Below are 16,697 nucleotides of genomic sequence, written 5' to 3'. Positions count from 1 at the left end.
ACTATACAATGAAAATACAGAAATTTGTTGGTACTTAAGCCTTTTATCCCCTTCTTTAATCTGGGCCCATTTGCGCATGTGTTGTTCTCACCTTCTTTTCTCACCCCTCCCAGCTCTGTAGATCTTACTCATTATTATTAAAAAGCTAGTGATGTCTATAAAGCTTTTCCCATCCCTTCTTCCCATTAGTGACCTCCTTTCTCTTTGCAATCTTATATCGTTTGTTTTTGTACTTAAATTAAGTACTAACAACTGTCAGGTACTATTTTACAAGCATAATTGTTTTTCTAGTTATGTTGTAAATTCCCAGAGGACAGAAGACTTAATGCTAAAAATGAATTACTATTTATTAAATACTTTGTGGTGGGTACTGTGCTAAATTTCTACATTATTTCATTAATCCCTGCAAGAAGCACTCTATGAAATATTATATATTTCCATTCTACAGGTGATGAAACTGAATTTCAAAAGGATTGAATGACTTGATTAAAGTCACAAAACTAAACTTTGGTACTTTATTAGATGCCACTTAAAATATATATTTATTCTACTCTATACCCTCTGGGATGGTTATAATAAAAAAAAATATTAAGAGTTGGTGAAAATGTGGAGAAATTGGAACATTTGCAAACATTATGCTAATTGAAAGAAACCAAACACAAAAGACCACATATTGTATGATTCCATTTATATGAAATGTCCAGAATAGGCAAATCTATAGCAAGGGAAAGTATATTAGTGATCAACAGGGGCTTGAGGACAGGGGGCAGGGAGTATAGGAAGTTACTGCTAATATTTACAGGGTTTCTTTTGAGGGTAATCGAAGTGTTCCGGAATTGGATAGTGGTGATTGCACAACCTTGTGAATATACTCAAAACCATTGGGTTGTACACTTAAGGTGGGTAAATGTATATATAATATGTGAATTGTATCTCAGAAAGCAGTTATAAAAGATAACAGTTTAGAAATGTTTGGAAAAAATAAAAGAAGAATGAAGAAAAAATCTGTTAATATTAATACCTAGATACCTAACATTTAATTTTAATATCTTGACAGTTGTATGTTTATGGGAGTGGTGCTCAGTAAATATCTGGTAGACTTTAATCATAGCTTTTTTTAAATGTAGTTTTATTGAGATATATTCACACACCATACAATCCATCCAAAGTATACAATCAGGAGTTCACAGTATCGTCACATAGTTGTGCATTCTAATCATAGCTTTTGAGGTATGCAGGATTTCAAAAGTCATTAATCTAATTCCTCTTTTTAGCTGGTAAATAACAAAAATTCCTTGAGGAGTTAAGTAATTTGCCAAATGTCACAAAGCTAGTTATCAGAATCTGGTCTCCCAACTGTAGTAGACTTTCCGTAATTTGTGTAATCAAAAGTTTTACTGTCAATTTAGTTATGACTTGTTAAGCTTTTGTTTACGTGTGTAGTCATGGGACCTTTTCCATTTTGCCTAAAATAATAGGTCTTTTTAATCAAACAATTGTCTAGATTTTTGCCCTTGTTGAAATGGCTAAATTTAATTCAGTTAAATTGTTACATTGATTGTGTGAATGATTCTGTGTGCTTTTTATTCCTTGGGGAAATATATAGATTTCCATTCTATTATACTTTTCAAAGTTGTAGTAGCCTTCTAGAATGCCAAACTCACTGGTCTAGAAGTTTTTTTTAAGGATCTTTTTTAAGGTATGTTTCCTGCCATGTGTGTACCATGATCTTTATCTTAATCTCAACTCTTGCTCGTTTTGCATCTTTTTTTTTTTAGAGTAATTGTAGGCTTACAGAAGGATCATGCAGAAAATACAAAGTTCCCATACACCTGCCCCATTTTTAACATTTTGCATTAGCGTGTACCTTTGTTAACAGTTGATGAGAGAATATTATTATAATTGTACTATTAGCTGTAGTTTACTTGATGGTATACTGTTTGTGTCGTAGAGTCCTATGGTTGTTTATATTTGTTTGCTTGTTAATGTTTATTCTAGCAACATATATGTGCCAGTTTTAATGTATTATGTCCCCCAAATGCCATTATCTTTGATGTAATCTTGTGTGGGCAGACCCATCAGTGTTAGATTGTAATTCTTTGAGTGTTTCCATGGAGATGTGCCCCACCCAACTGTGGGTGATGACTCTGATTGGATAATTTCCATGGAGGTGTTGGCCCACCCATTCAGAGTGGGTCTGAATTAAATCACTGGAGCACTATGTAAGAGCAGTCAGAAGGAGCAAGCTTGCTACAGCCAAGAGGGACACTCTGAAGAAAGCACAGGAGCCGCAGATGAGAGACGTTTTGAAGATGGCCTTTGAAAGCAGACTCTTGCTCCGGAGAAGCTAAGAGAGGACAAACACACCAAGTGCAACTAAGAGTGACATTTTTGAGGAACTGCAGCCTAGAGAGGAACCTCCTGGGAGAAAGCCATTTTGAAACCAGAACTTTGGAGCAGACGCCAGCTACGTGCCTTCTCAGCTAACAGGTTTTCCAGACACCATTGGCCATCCTCCAGTGAAGGTACCCGATTGCTGATATGTTACCTTGGACACTTTATGGCCTTAAGACTGTAACTGTGTAACCAAAAAAACGCCTTTTATAAAAGCCAATCCATCGCTGGTGTTTTGCATTCTGGCAGCATTAGCAAACTAGAACAATATATATCACCTAAAATTTCCTCTTTTAACCACGTTCAGATATATAATTCACTGGTGTTAATTACATTCACATTGTTGTGTTACCATCACTATGCATTACCAAAACTTTTTCATCATCCCAAACAGAAACTCTGTAACTAGTAGGAATTAACTCCCCTTTCCCTACCCCCGCCTTTGCCCCTTGTAAACTGTGTCCTAGTTTGATGGACACTTGAGTTGCTTCCATCTTTTGGCAATTGGAAATAATACCACTTCGAATATCAGTGTGAAAATATCTGTTCAGGTCCCTGCTTTCAGTTCTTTTGGGTGTATACCTAGTAGTGGGATTGCCAGTTATATGGTATTCGATATGTAACTTTCTGAGAAACTGCCAAACTGTTTTCCACAGTGGCTGCACCATTTTACATTCCCACTAACAATGAATGAGTATTCCTATTTCTCCACATCCTCTCCAACACTTATTTTTTTTAATAGTAGCCATTCTAATGGGTGTGGAATGATATCTCACTCTGGTTTTGATTTGCATTTCCCTAAAGGCTGATGATGTTGAGCATCTTTTCATATGCTTTTTGGCCATTTGTATATTTCTTTGGAGAAATGTCTATTTAAGTCTTTTACCCATTTTAAAATTGGGTTGTCTTTTTGTTATTGAGTTGTAGGACTTCTTTATAAATTCTGGATATTAAACCCTTATTGGAAATGTGGTTTCCAAATGTATTTTCCCATTCTGTAGGTTGTCTTTTTACTTTCATGATGAAGTCCTTTGATACACAAAAGTATTTAATTTTGATGCAGTCCCATTGTTCTGTTTTTTTCTTTTGCCACTTGTGCTTTTATTTAAAGTCTGAGAAACCATTGCTTTACACAAGGTCTTGAATATGCTCTCCTATGTTTTCTTCTAGGAGTTTTATAGTCCTGATTCTTATATTTAGGTCTTTGGTCATTTGGAGTTTATTTTTAGTGACTGTTTTTTCCCTGATGAATGAACTTGGCACCTTGTCAAGTCATTTGGCCGTAGATGTGAGGGTCTATTTCTGAACTCCTAATTTGATCCCATTGGTCTATACCTCCTTGTGCCAGGACCAGGCTTTTTGACCACTGTAGCTTTGCAATAAGTTTTAAAATCGGAACTGAGTCCCTGAACTTTGTACTTCTTTTTAAGATGTTTTTGGCTGTTTGGGGCCCCCTACTCTTCCATATAAACTTGATGATTGACTTTTCCATTTTTGCAAAGAAGGCTGTTGGAATTTTGATTGGGATTGCATTGAATCTGTAAATTACTTTGGGTAGAATTGACATCATGACAGTATTTAGTCTTCTAATCCATAAGCATGGTATGTCTTTCCATTTAAATTTTATTTGATTTCTTCTAGTAATATTTTGTAGTTTTCCAAGATTAAGTCCTTTACATCCTTAGTTGCTATTATAAATGGAGTTTTTTTTTTTTTTTTTTTTTTTTTTATGGATTTCCTCTTCAGGTTGTTCATTACCAGTGTGTAGAGACACTACTGTTTTTTTTGTCTGTTTTAATTTTATATTTTTGTTGTAGAATATATCATATATACATAAAAGTGATAGCTTTCCAAGTGCAATTTAAAAGATAGAGAGCAAATTTCAAAGAATATTAGAAGTTACAATTCCACAGTTTCAATTACTTCCTTATTATGAAATATAACATATTTTACAAAAAGATATAGCTTTCAAATTACAATTTAACAAATAGTTATAAAACAAATTTCAGAGGATGCTATGGGTTATAGTTCTACCATTTCAATTCTTTCCTTCTAACTATTCTAATACCCTAGCAATTAAGAAAAAGAAAATTATATAAAGATTCAGTATTCATAATCTTCTGTTAGAGTCCATCTTGTCTGCTGCTACCCCTTCCTCTAGTTTAATCACTTTTCCCAATCTTAAGGGATGGCTAGGCAGTGACCACCCTAACCTGTTCATGTTGAAAAGGGGTGTCAACTTTATGAGCAAAGGGGACACATCTAGTTCATGTTCTTGAAGAGGCTATTGCCTCTGAGCTTAGGGACTTAGCTGGCATAGGAGAACTCTGAAGGATTTAAGTTTCTGGTGAATAAACTTAGTGAGTGAAACTTTTTATAGAGTCTCAGATAGGGCTCTGAGTATTCTTTAAGGTTTTTGAGACTACTGTTGGGCTTATCTATTGTGGTCATTTGGCACATCTAGGTGAAGCTTGCATAGTACTAACCTCCAGGACAACTTCCCAACTCTATTTGAGTTCTCTTAGCCACTAAAACCTTATCTTTTTGTTTTTTTTTCCCCCTTTTGGTCAAAAAGGCACTTTCAATCCCTTGATGCCAGGGTCAGGCTCATTCCTGGAATCCATGTCCCATGTCGCCAGAAAGGCTCATTTGTCTTGGGAGTCTTGTCCCATATCGGGGGGACGGTAATGAATTTATTTGCAGAGTTAGGCTTAGAGAGAGGAAGTCCATATTTGAGCAACAAAAGAGGTTCTCTGCAGGTGAGTTCTAGGCATAAATATAGGTGGGCTTAGCCTCCCCTTTACAACCATAAGTTTCACCCGAGCAAGCCTCAAGATCGAGGGCTTAACTTAAAAGTAAGTTTACATAGCATATGTTATATCCATGATAATCCATCCTTATCTCATATTATCATCATTTAGTTGTATCATCACTCTCCACTTGAAACAATTCTCATAACCCAAAACATCTTGTAGCTCTTGTCAGCCCTTTATTTGTCCCTAGTATTGTGTAACACTAGTATGGTATTCCTATTAATTATAGTCCCTAGTATGCAATGTGTAGATTTTTCTCATGTTCCCTTCTATTGTCAAGTCTGTGTGCTAGTGTCATACCTTAGAGGTGTATCAGGCAAGCACCTATCCATATTTGTGGTGCTGATCTGTGGGAAACATGCCGTTAAACAACCCCTTTCATTCCTCTAACACTGTTTTTTGCATGTTGACCTTGTACCCCACCATATTGCTGAATTCGTTTATTTGCTCTGTTGGCTTTGTTGTAGATTTTTTTGGGATTTTCTGTATATAGGATCATGTTGTTTGCAAATCAGGAAAGTTTTGCTTCTTCCTTTCCAATTTGGATGCCTTTTCTATCTTTTTCATGCTTAATTTCTCTGACTAGAACTTCCAGTACAGTGTCAAATAACAGTGGTGACATTGGGCATCCTTGCCTTGTTCCTGATCTTAGAGGGAAAGCTTTCCATTTTTCACCTTACTATATGATATTAGGAGTGGGTTTTTCATATATGCCCTTCATCATGTTGAGAAAGTTCCCTCCTATTCCAATTTTTCTAAGTGTTTTTTTATCAAGAAAGGATGCTGGATTTTGTCAAATGCCTTTTCTGCATCAATTGAGATGATCATGTGTTTTTTTCCCTTCATTTTGTTAATGTGGTGTATTCCATTAATTGATTTTCTAATGTTGAACTATCCTTGCATATCTAGGATAAATCCCACTTGATCCTGGTATATAATTCTTTTAATTTGCTGTTGGATTCAGTTTGCTAGTATTTTGTTGAGGATTTTTGCATCTATATTCATATAGGATGTGATCTGTAATTTTCTTTCCTTGTGGTGTATTTATCTGGTTTTGGTATTAGAATGAGGTAGGAGGTGTTCCCTCCTCTTCCAATTTTTGGAAGCATTTGAGCAGTAGTGATGTTAATTCTTCTTGGACCGTTTGCTAAAATAGACCAGTGAAGCCATCTGGTCCTGGGATTTTCTCTGTTGGGAGGTTTATAAATACTGATTCAATCTCTTGTGTTACTGGTCTGTTGAGATCTTCTGTTTCGTCTTGAGTCAGCATAGGTTGTTTGTTTTTTATAGGAATTTGTCCATTTCATCTAGGTCATCTCATTTGATGGCATACAGTTGTTCATAGTATCCTCTTATAATCCTTTTTATTTCTCTGGGGTCAGTAGTATCATTCCCCTTTCATTTCTGACTGTAGTTATTTGAGTGCGATCGCTTGCTCGCTCTCTCGCTCTCTGTCAGTCTAGCTAAGGGTTTGTTGATTTTATTGATCTTTTCAAAGAACCAACTTTTGGTTTTGTTGATTCTCTATTGCTTTTTTTATTCTCTTATTTATCACTGCTCTAATCTTCGTTATTGCCTGCCTTCTCCTTGTTTTGAGTTTACTTCTTTTTCTAGATCCTCCAGTTGTGAGATTAGGTCTCTGATTTGAGATCTTTCTTTTTTAATGTAAGCACTTAGAGCTATAAATTTTCCTTCAGCCCTACTGTTGCTGCATTCCATAAATTTTGGTATGTAGTATTTTCGTTTTCATTCACTTCAAGATATTTCCTAATTTCCCTTATGGTTTCTTTGACTCACTGACTGTTTAAGAGCATATTGTTTAATTTCCACATATTTGTGAATTTTCTCATTCTCCTTTTGTTATTGAGCACTAGTTTCATTTCATTGTGTTTGGAGAAGATACATGGTATGATTTCAATTTTTTTTTAATTTATGGAGACTTATTTTGTGACTTAACATACGGTCTATCCTGTAGAATGATCCTTCTCCGCTAGAGAAGAATGTGTATTCTGTTGCTATTGGGTGAAATGTCCTATGTATGTCTGTTAGGTCTAGTTGGTTTAGAGTATTGTTCAAGTCTTCTGTTCCTGTATTGATCTTCTGTCTAGATGGTCCATTCATTACTGAATGTGGTGTATTGAAGTCTTCTACTATTAATGTAGAATTATTTCTCCCTTGAAATCTGTCAATATTTGTCATATATTTTGGGGCTCTGCCATTATGCATATATGTTTATCGTTGTTATGTCTTCTTGTTGAATTAACCAGTTTATCAGTATAGAGTGACCTTTGTCCCTTGTAACTTTTTGACTTATAGTCCATTTTATCTGATATTAGTATAGCTACCCCAGCTCTGTTTTGGTTACTATTTGCATGGTATTTATTTTTCCATCCTTTCACTTTCAGTCTACCTGTGTCTTTGAATTTAAGGTATCCTGTAAACAGCTCATAGTTGGATCATGCTTTTTAATCCATTCTGCCAAGCTCTTCCTCTTGACTGAATAGTTTAATTCATTTACATTTAAAGTAACTACTGATAATGACTTTCCTCTGCCATTTTTCTGTTTGGCCTTTGTAAGTCTTATACCTTTTGTCTCCCTCAATTCTTCCATTAGTGACCACTTTCATATTTATTTGATTTTTTTTGTATTATACCATTTTGAGTTCCTTCTTATTTCTTTCTGTATATTATTTTCATATATTTTATTTGTGGTTAGCCTGGGGCTAAAATTTAACATCCTAAATTTATCACAATCATCTTTGATTTGTGTTCTGGTTTGCTAATGCTGCCATTAGGCAAAATACCAGAAATGGATTGGCTTTCTTTCTTTCTTTCTTTCTTTTTTTTTTTTTTTGAGATTGTTCACATACCATACAATTATCCAAAGATCCAAAATGTACAGTCAGTTGCCCACGGTAACATCATACAGTTGTGCATCCATCACAATTTTTTTTCAATTTTTAAAATATTTTCATTACTCCAGAAAAGAAATAGAGACAAAAAAAAGGAAACTCATATCTTCCCATACCCCTAAACACCCCCCTCCATTATAGATTCATAGTATTGCTATAGTAGATTTGTTAATGTTGATGAAAGAATATTAAACTACTAAATGTATTATACAGTTTGCTATAGGTATATATTTTTCCTATAGTCCCCTCTCTTATTAACTTCTAGTTATGGTGTCATACATTTGTTCTAGTTCATGAGAGAAATTTCTAATATTTGTACAGTTAATCATGGACATTGTCCTCCACAAGAGTCACTGTTTAATACATTCCCATCTTTTAACCTCCAACTTTCCTTCTGGTGATATATGTGACTGTGAGCTTACCCTTTCCACCACATTAACAGACCATTTATCACTGTTAGTTATTCTCACAATGTGCTACCATCATCTCTGTCCATTTCCAAACATCTAAGTTCACCCTAGTTGAACATTCTGCTCATAATAAGCAACCGCTCCCTATTCTTTAGTCTTGTTCTATATCCTGGTAACTTATATTTCATGTCTAAATATTATAATTAGTTCATATCAGTGAGACCCTGCAATATTTGTCCTTACGTGTCTTATTTCATTCAATATAGTGCCCTCAAGGTTTCTTCATCAACCCATTTTTTTTAAAGATGGTTTTGTTCACACACCAAACATTCCATCCTAAGTAAATAATCTATGATTCCCTGTATAGTCACATATTTATGTATTCACCACCATCGCCACTATCTATATAAGGACATCTCCATTTCTTCCACAAAGAAGGAAAAAGAGTCAAAGGCAGAGAGACAAAAGAGAAAGAAAAAAGAGAGAGAGAAAAAAAAACAAAACACAACAGCTAGGAAGCAACAAAAGGAAAGATAGCATTAAACTAAAGTAGAACAAAGAGTCAGACAGCATCACCAATGCCAAGAATCCCATACTCTTCCCTCATCTCCCCGCCCCCCCCCATAGCATTTAGCTTTGGTATATTGCCTTTGTTATATTAAAGGAAGCATAATACAATGTTTCTGTTAATTATAGTCTCTAGTTTGCATTGATTGTATTTTTCCCCCAATCCCACCTTGTTTTTAACACCTTGCGTTGTTGACATTCATTTGTTCTACCTCATGTACAAACATTTCTACCTTTTATCACAATCGTTGAGCACTCTAGGTTTCACTGAGTTATACAGTCCCAGTCTCTATCTTTCCTCTTTCCTTCTGGTGTCCCACATGCTCCTAACCTCCCTCCTTCAACCATATTCACAGTCATCTTTGTTCAGTGTACCCATATTGTTGTGCTACTACCTCCCAAAATTGTGTTCCAAACGTCTCACTCCTGTCTTATCCTTTCAGTCTGTAGTGCTCCCTTTAGTGTTTCCTGTAGAGCAGGTATCTTGTTCACAAACTCTGTCATGGTCTCTTTGTCAGAGAATATTTTAAGCTCTCCCTCATATTTGAAGGATAGTTTTGCTGGATATAGGATTCTTGGTTAGTGGTTTTTCTCTTTCAGTATCTTAAATATTTATCACCCCACTTCCTTCTTGCCTCCATGGTTTCTGTTGAGAAATCTGTACATAGTCTGATCAAGCTTTCTTTGTATGTGATGGATCGCTTTTCTCTTGCTGCTTTCAGGATTCTCTCTTTATGTTTGACGTTTGATAATCTGATTACTAAGTGTCTTGGTGTAGGCCTATTCAGATCTATTCTGTTTGGGGTACGCTGTGCTTCTTGGATCTGTAATTTTATGTCTTTCATAAGAGATGGGAAATTTTCATCGATTATTTCCTCTATTATTGCTTCTGCCCCTTTTCCCTTCTCTTCTCCTTCTGGGACACCCATGACATGTATGTTCCTGCATTTTGTGTAGTCCTTCAGTTTCTGGAGACGTTGCTCATATTTTTCCATTATTTTCTCTATCTGTTCTTTTGTGTGTAGGCTTTCAGGTGTCTTGTTCTCCAGTTCTTGAGTGTTTTCTTCTGTCTCTTGAGATCTGCTGTTGTATGTCTCCATTTTGTCTTTCATCTCTTGTGTTGTGTCTTTCATTTCCATAGATTCTGCCAGTTGTTCTTTTGAACTGTCAATTTCTACCTTATGTTCGCCCAGTATTTTCATTATACGCTTCATCTCTTTTGCCATATCTTCCCTAAATTTTCTGAATTGATTTAGTATTAGTTATTTAAATTCCTGTATCTCAGTTGAAGTGTAAGCTTGTTCCTTTGACTGGGCCATAACTTTGTTTTTCTTGGTGTAGGTTGTAGTTTTCTGTTGTATAGGCATCTGGTTTCCTTGGTTACTCCAATCAGGTTCTCCCAGACCAGAACGGGCTCAGGTCTAGAAGGAGTCAATAGTATCCTTTTCCCTGAGGATGTCTTAGATTGATACACCCTGTGATGCCTCAAGTCACTGTGATTTTCTGACCAGCAGGTGGCGCCTGTCAGCCTGTAGCTCCCAACTGGCGTGAGGAGGTGTGGCCTGTGGCTGTTTTCCCCCAGGCTTTGGGGTCTAGTTCTGAATGGAAGATGGGAAGTAGACCTTGGCCCCACCTTTTTCCTCTTAGGGAAGATACACCCCCCGAGGAGAGGTCATTTATATTCGAATAGTCTCTCTGCCTGTGCTATCTCAATCCTTGTCTGGGTCAGAGCGCTTGGAACTGAAAATGGCTGAGGCTTTCTCCACTGAGCTGAAAAAGGGACAGAAATCCTCCCCTTCAGGGCCAATTCTGTAGCCCCCCTCAGTTTCACCCGTTCGCCAGAGACAGCACCTGGTCCTCTGGGCTCCCCCTCCCTCCCAGAGAGGTCCTCCGGCTCTCCAATATTAGTTGTCACCAAAAGCCTCTGTCTGCTTATTGGGGATTCATAGCTTGAATTGAGCAGTCCACGCTTGTTAATTAAAACCCCAGTTTGAGCTCAGTTGAGCTATATTTGCTTGCTCAAAATGTGCTGCTCTCTAGCACGGCAAGGCTTTGCAGTTTGCTGGGGGGGGGGGGGGTCTTCCAGCTCGGGTCCACAGTTTTTACTTACAGATTTTATGCTGCGATCTCAGGCATTCCTCCCGATTCAGGTTGATGTATGATGAGTGGACAGTCACGTTTGTCCACCCACAGTTATTCTAGATTATTTACTAGTGTTCCTGGTTGTTTATTAGTTATTCCAGGGGGACTAACTAGCTTCCACTCCTCTCTATGCTGCCATCTTAGCTCCACCCTGGATTGGCTTTTATAAAGGGGATTTATTAAGTTGCAGGTTCACAGTTCTGTGGCCATAAAAGTATCCAAACTAAGGCATCAACAAGAGGATACCTTCACTGAAGGAGGGTCGATGATGTCCAGAACACCTCTGTCAGCTGGGAAGGCACGTGTCTGGCGTCTGCTCGTCCTTTGCTCCCAGGTTGTGTTTCAAAATGTCTTTCTCCAAAATGTCTGGGCCTCTGTCTTCACTCCTGTCTCTCAGCTTCTGTGTGTCCTTGTTTCTTTCTTCCAGGGTGTTTCTCTCTAAGCATCTGGGAGTCCTCTCTCAGCTTCTCCAGGGCAAACCGTGGGCTTCGTCTGTTAGCTTAGCATCTCCAAACATCCTTGGGTCCTCATCTCCAAGCATCTCCAAGTGTCAGCATCTGTGTCAGCCTTGAGCTCTCTTAAGTACTCCAGTGAACTAATCAAGACCCACTCTGAATGGGCAGGGTCCACTCCTCCATGGAAAGAATTCAATCAGAGTTCTCAGCCACAGTTGAGCGGATCACGCCTCCATGGATACATTCAATCAAAAGGTTCCACCCCACAAGATTGGATTAAAAGTTCATGGCTCTTCTGGGGTTCATAACAGTTTCAACCCGGCACAATATGATATCCACTTAACTTCGATAAGCATAGCATATAACTACCTGTTACAAAATATATCTTTATACATTGTATTTCCCAAACCATAGATTTATTACTCTTTATACATTTGCATTTTTGAACCTGTAAGAAGTAAAAAGTGGAGTTACATACCAAAACATACAATAATACTGGCATTTATAATTACCTATGATACCGAACAGAAGTGATGGGTTCTCTGCCCTATGTGCATGACACCAGGGTTTCAAAAAGAGAAAGAGACTAATGCTACACAGGAAGCAGGAGATCAGATGCCCTTCGGCCCAAAATTCTGTCTCCTGGAGTCTAAGGAGTTCAGGGTTTTTATGTATTCAAACAAGTGGGGGATGGAGTTGTTACCTTTACAATAGTAAGTACACACAAGGCTGAGACTAGGCTATAATAACTATTACAATAATAAGTATAAATAAGGGTGAGGTAACAGTACACAGGGGTGAGATCAGCTGCCTATTCTATAATATAGAAAGAAAAATATCTCTGTAATGTTTCAGTAATCATAATCATCTATTAATTTTTAATTGCTTGGTTATACCTATATGGTTACCTTTACCAAAGGTCTTTTTTTCTTTCTGTTACTTTGATCCACTGTGTGCTGGTTTGTATGTATTATGTCCCCCAGAAAAAGCCATATTCTTTAATACAGTTTTGTGGGGGCAGATGTATTAGTGTTGCTTAGGTTGGAACCTTCTGATTGAGTGTTTCCATGGGGATGTGACCCACCCAACTGTGAGTGACACCTTTGATTAGGGTGTGACCTCTAGATAATGTTTCCATCCATGGAAGTGTGGCCCCACCCATTCAGGGTGGGTCTTGATTAGTTCACTGTAGTCCTATAAAAAGAGCTCACAAACAGAGCAACTGAGAGTGACATTTTGAAGGGCAGTTGCAACTAAGAGGGGATAAAATGCCCCAAGAGCAACATTTTGGAGAACGCCATTTTGAAATGCAACCTGTGAGCAAGCGAATGTCAGCCACGTGCCTTCCAAGCTAACAGAGGTTTTCTGGATGCTAATGGTCATCCTTCAGTGAAGGTACCCTGTTGTTGATGCCTTACCTTAGACATTTTATAGCCTTCAGACTGTAACTTGGTAACCAAATAAACCCTCTTTGTGAAAGCCAATCCATTTCTGGTGTTTTGCAAAACGGTAGCATAAGCAAACCGGAACACACTGTCTAGTGTCTTTTCCTCTGTCTAAAGAACTCCTTTTAGTATTGCCTTTAGGGCAGGTCTAGTAGTGACACATTGCCTTAACTTTTATCTGGGAATATCTTAATCTCTCTCTTGTTGAATGACAGTCTCACCAGATAGAAAATTCTTGGTTGGAAATTGTTTTCTCTCAGCACTGCAAGTATTTCATCCCACTGCCTTCTTGCCATGGTATCTGATTACAAATGGGCCCTTAATTTTATTGGGAGTTCCTTGTATATTGTACGTTACTTTTCTCTTGCGGCTTCATTTTCTTCTTGAATCTAATTTGGTTTATTTGGAGCCTGACAAGAATCTTTATGACCGGTATAAATTATAGTTCATTGTCCACCTTTAAATTGAATAGGCATTTTTTTTTTCCTCCCTCAAATCAACAAGTGAATTCTTTTTGCTTCTTTAAAACATCAAATAGGCCTAACATCTTATGGTTTCCATAGCTGGACAACTCTTAGATTTTATTCGTCAGCCTGCTGAACTGTTCCTTTTTCAGCAACACAGATACCATCCCAAATTTTCTGATATCCTAGTTTTTAACTGTTATGGCTTGCTGAGTCAAAACAGCTGAGTTTGATACAAGTTCAGTGTCATTTCCTTCAAGAATTAACTCACATTTCTGGGCTTGAGATACCGAACAAACAATGCTTGGCCTCATCGTGACCCTGTGGATATATTTTTTCACCTAGGAAATACCAGGTTTCAACAACAGACCCACTCTCCTGAATAACAACATTGTTGGGGGAGTGAGCATACAGACCTCGTCTTGTAATGGAAGCTGTTCCAACCCAGCTTATCCCCAAGACTGAAGAACATGCCAGGCACGGGTTTTAGACATGATTTTAATAAGACTTACTGACAGGAAATGGTTCCATAGCAGTGGATGGCTGGGGAAGATGGAAGTTAGCACCTCACTAAGAGTGGGGGGTGCCAAGGGGTGGTTTATAAGGGTTACTTCAAGGTCATTCCACAGGGTGTGTCTTGTGACACGGGTGTAGAGATTTGTCATCAACAGTGATCGGGGAGGGGAGTTGCAATGCTTTCTTTAGGATACATTTCTCCCCCACCCCCACCCCAGGAGGTCTGATGACTTTGTCTTGGTCAAGTAGGCAGCTGAGTGAAATAACTCACTTTCACTATGGAGGGGTGGGGGCCTGGGCCTTGGGTCCCCATAGAAGCCCAGTGAAAACCCTTGATCATGTTCTATGCATGATACAGATAGTGTGAACTGTAGCCAGTTCTGTTCTATTTCCCTACCATTTGTCAACCTGAAGCCTCTTTTTGTTTCCAGAAGACTGAATTCTACACTGCTGTGATTGAAGTTCCTCTGCAGGATTCCTCTGGGGCCTTTCACAATAACTGTGTATCCCTTTAGTGTGATGGCCTTATTTTCTGGAATGTTGACAGTCTGGTTGCTGAGAAAAGTCTTCATTCTTGCAGTAGATGTGGAGAAGAGAGCTGAACAGGCTGGCTTTTGATTCAGCCTTTCACTACGGTGTTTTACCTTGAAGATTCTCAAGAGTGAGGGTATTGAAGAGCTGAAAATGGTTTCAGCTCTCTACTAAAGACTGAAATAATCACTCGGTTAGTTCAGACTACCGTACTTCATAAGCCACCAAGGGATGTAGGCAGAAGTAGTCCAGATTTAGCAATATCTAAATCTACCCCTTACCAAGAAATGAGGGCTGCTAGAAGGGATGAGTTTTTTTGTTCTTTTGTTTTTTGGTAGGATGTGGAATGGCCAGAGGTATAGTTGGGGAGAGAAGTCATTTAGAAATAATATCCTTAAAGTGTCACAAATCCAATTATTTGGGGACTGTGGACTTCTCTAAATAAAAATCACATATCCCATATACTAAATTCTGAATGCCTTTGAAAATTGTAGAAGATGGTGGCCTTTTGAAAATCTCAGTTGCTATTTTGTTTCAAAATGTTCTTTTATACACCAACCAAACTTAAGGTGTAGCTTGATATTTTTATAGTGTAGTCCATCAGAATCAGCAGTTTCCTTAATATAAATAAACCTAACAGACATGTGGCAAATACTGACAGTGAAGCAGAGACAAAGATCTCACTTTATTCCATCATTCATAGATGGACCATGCCCAACAGAAAATTAGAAAAACCATATTCTGCTGGGTCAGTTGCTACTTTCTTCTTGGCTTTGGTTTTGGCATTATTACTTTGAGGGGTTATGGGCTCAAAACTGAATTTGGTGAGTTTTGAGAGACAGTGGTGCTGTGGATGGAGAATGGGTAGGAGGTGTTAGTGAGTTTAACATAGTAGCAGCCCCTAGGCCACAGTCCCACTGTCTTCTTTTCCATAATTACACTTTTGGGGGCAGGGACCTTCAGTGATAGCTGATATTAGGGTACCGTTATAGAGGATTACAAGTGGAGATTTTACCAGTCTTGGAAGTCTTCATCCTTGCCATTCTACTTTAACTCTGTTGACTGATCCTATATTTTGACTTGTGGGGCACCAAAAACTTGGTCCCTTGACTCTGGAATTTCTTTCTTTCTTGGTCCTGAGAGGCTACTGCATTATTATTATCCACCAACTTTAACATGCTGTCACATCACTGTTTCTTTCCCTCCCTATCATCCATCATCTATTGCTTTGTCTTCTGAACATATGAGAGCTAGCTGCACACATCCTTGAACAAACACTATAATTCACATATACAATTCCCATGAACAAGAACATTCTTTCATGCAATCCCATTAAACGCAGCTAAGAAGTACAACAGATTCAACATTGATACAAAGCTTACATTCTGTATTTCTTTTTTTTTTCCTTATGTCTCAACTGTGTCCCTTTGAGCCTCCTGTATGATCATTTTTAATGGTTTGTTACTAGATATGCCACTATGTTTTATTATTTAATGCCTTAATGAAGTATTGAAAAAAAAAAGTACTGGACACAGTTGAAAAGGAAAGAAATTGTTATTCCTTGTCCCCTTACTCAGTTTTCTGCCTGCTAAGGTAATGGATTATGTTTCCTCTCATTCCTGGCTTGTTGTTTGTTTGAAGCCCACTGCCCTGGCACATTAATTCTGTGACCTTATAGTCTTCCTCAGAGCAGCGCTTGAAAGTTGAAAATATATAGAAATATGAACTTCTGTGGCAGGACTAATCAAAGAGTCTCCAAAGACCAGGCAGGAGGGGCCAAAGGCAGCTTAAATTCAGTCTGCAGGAAAAGTTAAAAATCACAGTTGGATAAAATCAAGGGTGTAAGTTAAAGGCGAAATATAAAATAAAGGATTTCACTGTGTACCCACTTGAGAGCGCTTACTGTGCTAGAGTGAAACATGAGAGTTACTAAGAATAACTTCACATATCCAGGCAGTCAGGTCTGGGGTGAGGGAGAGAAAACAGAATCCTGACTCGGATGCCATACTCCCTGATTTGGATACTGAGCACGACTGTCCGGTTTACCT

The 16,697-nt window shown here is 38.0% G+C and overlaps 1 protein-coding gene across 2 annotated transcripts in view; it reads left to right on the top strand.

Moving 5' to 3' along the window:
* CEP85 (centrosomal protein 85) overlaps positions 1–16,697 on the top strand; it is a 39,810-nt gene that overhangs the window by 9,231 nt on the left and 13,882 nt on the right. The gene's annotated exons all lie outside the window — the stretch shown is intronic.

The sequence above is a fragment of the Choloepus didactylus genome, chromosome 2 (assembly GCF_015220235.1).
Source record: "Choloepus didactylus isolate mChoDid1 chromosome 2, mChoDid1.pri, whole genome shotgun sequence".
Taxonomy (NCBI): Eukaryota; Metazoa; Chordata; class Mammalia; order Pilosa; family Megalonychidae; genus Choloepus; species Choloepus didactylus.
The sequence above is the reverse complement of the archived record's forward strand: the minus strand, read 5'-3'. Positions and strand labels throughout refer to the sequence as shown.